The following is an 8,760-nucleotide window of genomic DNA, read 5'->3' as shown; positions in this document are numbered from 1 at the left end:
AACCCACTCCGTTGGAGATGCAATACTCTCAAGACTGTATGGTAGGATGACTATTGTCTTAATGAGTTCCAAAGCTTATGTAAACAGGATGCTTTCCTACAGAGCGATCTTTGGAGGAACACACCTATGTGAGCCTGACTGCTGGTCACAGTCTATGAGATTGGGGTGATCTCTAGTAAGCTCATGAATAGGCCAGGAGTGTGACTTATATGCTCCACCCGAGGGGTCAGCCTCCGACAGCCCAGTACTAGTAAGACATGTGGCTGACAATTCAAGGCATAGTCCATTGTTCAGTTGTGAAGGAGTGTAGCTACTTGCTCTAGGTGAAGCTCAACCTTAATAGGTCTTCACTGAAACACTGGTATATCGAAACAGTAATCGGAACAGAGGACACAATGGACCCTTGAGATCTGGTGTGGGATTGCTGAAATTTGAGATGGGCTTTAGGCCCATATAGCAATTTCTGAAAATCTCTAAGGGCCCATGTGGGTTTATTGGCACTAGGTGGAGGTGGGAAGTTTAGTCCCACCCCAGAAGTGGAAGAGGAGTTGGACCTCCTTATAAGGGATGTTCTTTCACATGCTTATAAGAGGCCCTCGCGCGCTCCTCCTCCGCCGCCCGCCTCGCCATGCCACGCCTCGCCTCGCCATGATGCGCCGCGGGTTGCGGGATTGAGCCGAGCCCACACCTACGCGCTTATTTTTGCCAGTCACTATCAGAGAGTTTCTGACAGCCGGGCCACGATCTGAGACGTCGGATCATGGGATGTCATGGACTCGGACGTGGGTCGAGCCCACATATCTCCACGCGGCTGTGCCTATATAAGTGTGTGGTGTCTACTAACCCTAGCCGCCACGAACATATCACATCTGCTCCACGCGCACGCCCACCGTCATTCCCTTGCTGCTGCTGCCGGTGACTCCATCCCGTCCGCTGCGTACACGGTCGACGGGAGAGCAGGTCTCTGAAACCACGCCCTTCTGGTTCCTGTACAGGGTGAGGGGCGAATAGGTTTTTGGGCAGCGATTACGCGACTGCTCGCTTCTGATCGTCTACTTCCTCTACGTCGGCGTTGCCTTCATCATCACCATGTCCACCGACGCCAAACGTGCCGCCGCCGAGAAAGTTGAAGCCGACAAGAAGGCCGCCGAGGACGCCGCTGCTGCCACCAAAGCCGTGGCCTCTGCATGGCCTACTTGAGGGTATAACTCGTTTATCCCGCTCCTACTGTTTTCTGTTTTAGCCATGCTAGCGTTATACATAGACCTTTCTGCAATTAGCGTAGTATGTGTTAACTTGACCGAATACCAGTATATGTTTATTTGTGTCAATGCCATGCTAGTGATTTACTCGTGGATTAATTTAATCAAGAAATTGCCTATTTACTCAACAACCATTAGATTATTCAAGAGGTACATCACTTTGCTAAACAAAAATTGTAAATGACAGAGAAAAATAAGTAATGGAAACCATGAATGGAAGGAACTATGCTACAACATAACTAATGAAGCAAAAACAAAGACTACTAATGAGCTAGTTCACTTACATTGAGACACTTTTAGCTAGTCGCTTATGTGCAGATGTGTTCTCTTGAGAATAAATACACATGGCAGCTTTAAAAAATTACATAGAACACCTTACTTTGGATTCAACATTGGATTCAACACCATTAGTGTGTGTTATCCTAATTGCATGTTAGTTACTATTCATTCATTGTTATCGAGACTTTAGTTGCAACTGAAATATATGAATTTCTAACTATCTATTTCGAATCACATTGTAGGTCTGTTATTGGGTTTTTTACTGGATAACATGGAAGAACTAAGGATCAGCTCATTGTGTACATGGTGGCTCCAGTTGACAATCTAATCTTTTAACACTTATTTCCTTCGTTACTGTAAACTACTAGTTCTAATTTTTCAAGCAACCTGTTACACTCAGTGCCAAGGAAATGTGAACGTACCTGTCAGGACCCCGATTCCAAGTCACATCGATCTAGCCGGCAACACCTCATATCACTTTGCGGCCTCACGCACGGTATCCCACGGCTGTCGCCTTACCATGGCCCGGGACCGTTTGCGCCTTTTGGCTCACGTATATGATAGTGTCGCTAGCATCCATATGACAGAGAACCCGGGCCGACATGGCTAGTCGTGAACCCAAAGCGGCACGGACCTATGGAGACATGCATACATGAATCACATTGAGCATGTCGGTCATCAGCGAGTGATTCCGGGCTGTAGCACTGGGCTAACAGGACTCCGGGGAAACCCGGGCTGTAGCAGGCTAGGCAGGACTCCGGATGTCACCGCGTGACATTTCCCCGAAGGGACAGACATAGGAACGATGTGAATCACATGCCGGCCAGTCAAGTGTCCTGAGCAGTAGTGCTGGGCTAGCAGGACTCCGGTGAACCGGGCTGTAGCGGACTACTATGGCTCGAGGAACACTAGACTACATTTCCCCATAAGAAAGGCTGCCAAGGATAAACAACTAGATTGTCGGATCCCACTCATACCAAGCATTTCAATCATACACACAATATGCCCGATATGAGTACATACAACATGGCATCACAACAAAACTCTACAACTCAAGTACTTTATTTAAAGGCTCTAGAGAGCCATACATAACATGTTCATACAGATAGGGGTCACATGACCCGACACTCAAGTTATACAATCATACAAGCACAAGCGGAAGCAGCTAGTCTGAGTACAGACACTAGAAAGAAAGAACGCTTCTCAAAGCCTGTCTATCTACATAGGGCCCTCCATGGCCAGGATCACCACCTGGGTGGCTAGTCACTCGTCGACATCAAGGTCTACATAAAACCCATCGGAGGGGGCGGTGTTGTCGTCTGAAAACAATAAATAAGCAAACATGAGTACAAGGTACTCAGCAAGTCTTACATCAGAACCTACTATACATGCTCATTCTCAAGAAGGTGGTGGGGTTATTGCAGCAAGCCAGCTTTGACTCTTGGCTAAGCTATCCTACGGAATTCCACTAGTAAAATAGTTTTCGCACACGAGTCCACTACTCACCAACACAATACTCCACCGGGGATCCTCCCTCGTCATCCTATGAGAGGGCCATCCTCGGTACTCACACTTATCTTGAGTCTTTTAGTAGTATCCATTAACTTGTCTATGAACTGTATAGGCAACCAAGTAGTCCTTTACCGCGGACGCGGCTATTCGAATAGTTTTATACCCTGCAGGGGTGTACTTTGTCACACATGTTTCCACCACTTAGCGTCTGCACACGACATGTGCTCGGCAGACTTCAAGCGAAAACCGACGTGGGTGTAGACCACGACCTGACTAACCTCACAAGTCTCTAGTCCAGGTTTATCGCCTATTCAGGTTCCATCTGCAAGGAAATCCGGCAGGGGTGTCCTCAACGGCCCTAAACGATGTGTGCAGGGTTCCCGAGACACCAAACGGGCGACTCGGTACACCGTGCCACGGTGTATCTACCGCATCATAGCCCACCCCTAGGGTCAGCGCTACGCACGGCCGCCAACACATAACCTACAAACACCAGAAACTAGTTGCAACTCCTGGACAGAGGACGAGATGGGTCAGTAAGTCGAGCAGGGTCGTATTTCAGGGCCCAATGTGTGGTAGTAACTGAATCTTAAATCACCCATACAGATCTCAGTTCTTATGGACGGTGTCAATGAAACAACCCACCATGTACTCCTACATGGCCTCTCATCGATACCTTTACCAAAACATGTTCAACACATCCCTCACACAACCGAGATAATCATATCACTCTTGCTCACCACCCAGATGAACCAGACCTGACACAACTCTAAGCATAGCAGGCATAGCAAGGTAGGAATCACATACATGGCTCAATCAACTCCTACACATGCTAGTGGGTTTCATCTAGTTACTGTGGCAATGACAGGTCATGCAGAGGATAAGGGTTCAACTACCGTAGCACACAGCAGTTTGAATCGCGTTGTCTTAATGCAGTAAACAAGAGCAGAAACGAGAACATGGGTTGTATCGGAATGATCAATGGGTTGCTTGCCTGTTGTAGAGGTAGTAGGGTACTTCCCTTCAGACGGATACTCGGGGTTATCCTCGGAGGCAGAACCTACCACGAAAGACACACCGAAACATAATCAACACATGGCAATATGCAAGAATATGATGCATGCTATGACATGGCAAGATGAAGGTGTCTTGGCCTAATGCAAGCTAAAACAGAAGGGGATGAACTCATTTGAATCAAAGATTCAAATATTAGCCCATTAAACATGGCCTTATTAGTGCATTACCCTATTCTGCTTAAAAAACAAGGTTAACTTGTTTTGTCATGCATGAAACCATTGCAAATGGATAGATTGAATTTTTCTAATCATTTTTCATATATAAATCTTTGCATTTGGAGCGATGGTTGATTTTCTATGATTTTTAGAAGTTTTGACTATTTTCTGGAATTTCCTATTAAAGAATAAATCCAGTAATTGAATTAATGTGTCAGCACTGCATCACTGTGATGTCAGCAGGTCAAAGGCACCAGCCCAGGTCAAACCTGACTGGTGGGCCCTCTCTGCCAGTGACTCAACTAGTTAACAGTGTTAAATTAACTCTAATTAACTGTCAGTGGGGCCTGGGCCCACATGTCAGTGAGAGAGAGTTAGTTAACGAGGTCATTAACCTCTAACAGAGTGATTAGCTCTAATTAAAACTAATCTAATTTGGTTAGGAGCCGGCCCCACATATCAGTGTCTCAAGCGGAGTCAAACAGGGGTCAAACCCCTGGTCAGCACGGTCAATCCCGCCGGCGTTGAGTCGCCGGCGAGGCCGAGACGGCGGAGAGCTTCGGAAATCGCCCACAGGCGACCAAATCGACCGCGGTTTGGTCCTACGCGTAGCTGGGGCTTGCCCGCATCAAGTGGGGCAAGTGGGAGGAGCTGGGGTGGAGCGAGCTCGCCGGAATCGAGCTCGCAGCGCCGGCCGGAGCTCGGCCGTTGGTGGTTTTGCTGCTGCAGCGAGCTAGCGGGGAAACGGATGCTCTAGCGAGGCGCTACGAGGTGCGGTGAGTGCTTTAGGCACCCGCGCCTGACCAAATGGTGACCGGAGTGACGCCGGCGTCGAGCTCGCGCGGTGGCGTGCTACGGTGAGCAAGGGGGCGGCGTCTACGGCGAGCAAACGACGCAGAGAAGAGGGGGGTTCGGTGGAGGAGCTCATGGCGGTTGCAGAATGCGTCTCAGTGGGCTTGGGGGAGGTCAGACATCATTGGGGCGTTGCCGGCGATCTCGGCGGACCGAGGAAGAAGAAGGCCTCGGGGGGGTGCTTGGAGGCGTCCGGCGTCGCATGAGTCGACGAGGAGGTCGAGGACGGCAGCGCGGAGCTAATGGGCTTGTCGGAGAAGCGAGGGGGTGGCTCTGGTGACAACTACAATGAACGGCGGCGAGGATCGCGCTTGCCCATCGCGGGAGAGGGTGAGGGAGACGAGGGGGAGAGAGGGGAGGAGTGCAGGGAGGTGCTGGGCGTCTCCGTGGCGCTCGGATGGGGACGAGGAGGCAGCAGGAGGTGGAAGCAGGAGGTGGCCGCGGGAGCACGCGCCGGCGACACGCCTCTGCCTACTGGCAGAGGTGGGTGACGACTGGCACAGGCCAGGTGGGCTGGGCCAGCACAGGTGAGGCCCAGGTAGGTTTCTCTCTCTCTCTCTCTTTTCTGATTTGTTTTCTTTTTCTATTTTTTCTGTAACTGTTGGGCTTTATTAAAAATACTAAAATGTTTCCAAAAATCCTGAAAATAATTGTGGGGTCTTCTTAGAATATTTCCAACAGCCGACACTTATTTCCAGAATTATTTGAGCATTTAAATTATTTTATTGCATTTAAATGCCCAAAATCAAATACTTATGATTTAATTCAATGACCTTCTGTTGACCTAGAAAATTGTGCACCAATTTTGCCAGAGGTTCTAACCCAAGACAAAGAGAGTGAAATTTTTAGAAGGGCATTTCAGGTTCATTGAAAATAATTTTAGTAAACCCTAGTTGTTTCCAGGGGGGTGCTAGGGGTTCTGTCTTCCCCATTTCAAATTTAAGAGGAATTTAAACATGATGCACACTCTAATGCTTGAACTAACTAGGGTGTGACAGTACCGGTCTCTTCATCATCAGATTGGTATATTATTACATCTATAGAAGCTGCCACGCCATGGGGATCACTGGACAGCCCAAGACCCTCTAGCCATTCATCCAGTGATGCTGAATCAGAATCTGACTCCGGTGATCCTGATGCCCAAGGCCCAACACCTTTACTTGGCAGCACATTCAACGCAGCTGATGAAACACTAGATGTTGTAGTCAAACCCTCATGGTGATGTTAGTTTTTTTTTTGAGAATCACCAGGGGAGCTCCCCCACCTGAATATATTACTCAAAGGACTGCCGAGGCAGTAAGTACATCATTACATAGTCACGGTGCACCGTGCAGAAAGGTAGGAACGCCACAAGAAGACGTCCTCCTTGTCCTATGAAAGCACAAGACGATGGGACCAAAGATCCAGAGTGGAAATAAGGTTTCTAAGGGTTATTACAGAACTTTTATCCATTGTCCTAAATACCATGTCGTTGCAGGCAGACCAGATCATCCATAATAGGGCCAAGAGGATTGAAGGCCATGCGGAGGTGGGGAGGTGAGTAGGGATAGCGACATCCCAGAGATCTGCGATATCGTCAGACTGGGGCAGAAGGCCAAGATGTTGCCAGATCCTATTGGCGAGGGGGCATGAGATGAACAGGTGGCTGGAGTCTTCTGGCAGCTGCGCACACCGAGGGCATATATCTGATATGATTATATGTTTGTGTGGAAGGTTGCACCTGGTGTTGAGGCGGTCTTTGAAGAGCAGCCAAGTGAAGACTTTGAGCTTCCGAGGAATCTTTGCGGACCAGATGAGCGGAGCATGATGATCGTGATCTGGCTGCTCCATGAGGGCGGCGTATGCATGTTTGGTGGAGAAGGCAAAGCCGTGTCGAAGGAACCGTTGGTCTTCCGCTGCCGAAGGCATGAAGTCCTGCAAAATAGCCACAAGCGAGACAAGTTCTTGTTCTACCGTAAGAGAGAGACGGTTACGGAGGTTAGCTTGAATACCGAAATGCAAAATGTTAGCCACTTTAACCAGCTGTAGAGTGGAGTGGGAAAATAAGTGGGGGAAGGTAGTGGCCAAGGATTGTGGAGTCAACCAGGTATCTAGCCAAAAGTAGGTGTGTGAACAGCTGTTTGTCAACACAAAGGTTATATTTTGGAGAGGGGCGAGTTGTGCGGCAAAGGAAAGAGGTTTGCGGGGGTGGGGATACTAGAGCATTAGGGTGTTGAAGATCTAGCCATTCTAGCCAAGGGGTTTGTGTAGTGGAGAGGGCTTTGGCAGTGAATTTCATGAGGAGGCAATTATTTTGCACATGTAGGTTTTTGAGCCCTAAACCACTGTATTTTTTGGCAAGCAAACATTTTTCCATGCAATAAGACATTGGGCACCTCAGCAAGTGTCCTCCCTTGCCCAAAAAAACGCTCTCCTCAGCGAGTCCAGAGTTTTGATTGTTTTCTTAGGGATGCGGAACACAGACATGAAATAAACAAGGATTGAGTCTAGGACAGAAGAGATGAGGATGAGCCGATCACGCCAGCCAGAAAGAAGTTTCCTAGCTTGTTCTAGCAGAGGATTGAAGATATTAGTGAGGTGCCTAGTGGGGGCGAGGGGGAGTCCTAGATAAGTTTGCGGAAAGGAGGCGCAAGAGCATCCCATGGCCAGGGCGATGTTAGTAGACGTGGTTTCGTCGGTATGTAGGGTGGCTAGGGTAGTCTTAGCAAAGTTGATGGTGAGACCGGTGGCAAGTGCAAAGGTGTTTAGGATGTTTTTGAGGGTTGAGGCAGCTGCAGAGGAGGCGGTTGCAACGATGAGCGTGTCATCGGCGTATTGGAGGACAGTGGGAGGCAGGTGGGAGAAGATGGGATGGTGGAGTGTAGAGTCTGAGTTTTGGAGGATGAGCTATTGAAGGAGATCGACGATGATAAGAAAGAGATAGGGAGAGAATGGGTCGCCCTACGTCAAACCATTTTTGCATTGGATCCAATTGCCCGGGACCCCGTTCAGGAGAATGGCCGTTTTGCCGATGAGGAGGATGTTTTGGATCCACCGGCGGAAGGTGGAGGAGAAACCCCGCATAGCCAGAATTTTTTGCAACGCAGGCCATGCAACAGAGTCGAAAGCTTTTCGGAAGTCCAACTTGAATACCATGGTAGGTTTTTTGCGAGAGTGGCAAGAGCTAATGAGATCGGCTACGAAGACAAAGTTTTCAGCGATGTTTCTACCAGAAATGAAGCCGGTTTGATTGCCATGAACTAGCATATGTATGAATGGTTTTAGACGAGATGTGACAACTTTTGCAACAGCTTTGATCGGGAAGTTTTGTAGCGAGATGGGCTTAAAAGCGTCAGGGGAGGTCGGCGCATCCTTCTTAGGTAGGAGGACAATGTGGGAACGGTTTAGACTTTCTGTGTCTGCGATACCTTGGTGGAAATGTGAGAATGATATATAAAAAGTAGGTCCAAAGACATCCGGTCCCAGGCTGGCTTGGGGGTTCATAGTGAGAAACGCATGCTCAATTTCATCTTCGGAGAAGGGTGCATTGAGGGCATGGAGTCCAGGCACCGTGTGAGGATATATAGATTTTAGATCAAAGGTCCAGGTTGTCAGGCCTGGGGTGCCAATTAGAGAGACAAAGA

This window comes from Triticum urartu, chromosome 4, assembly GCF_003073215.2.
Source record: "Triticum urartu cultivar G1812 chromosome 4, Tu2.1, whole genome shotgun sequence".
Taxonomy (NCBI): Eukaryota; Viridiplantae; Streptophyta; class Magnoliopsida; order Poales; family Poaceae; genus Triticum; species Triticum urartu.
Note: the sequence above shows the minus strand (reverse complement) of the source record.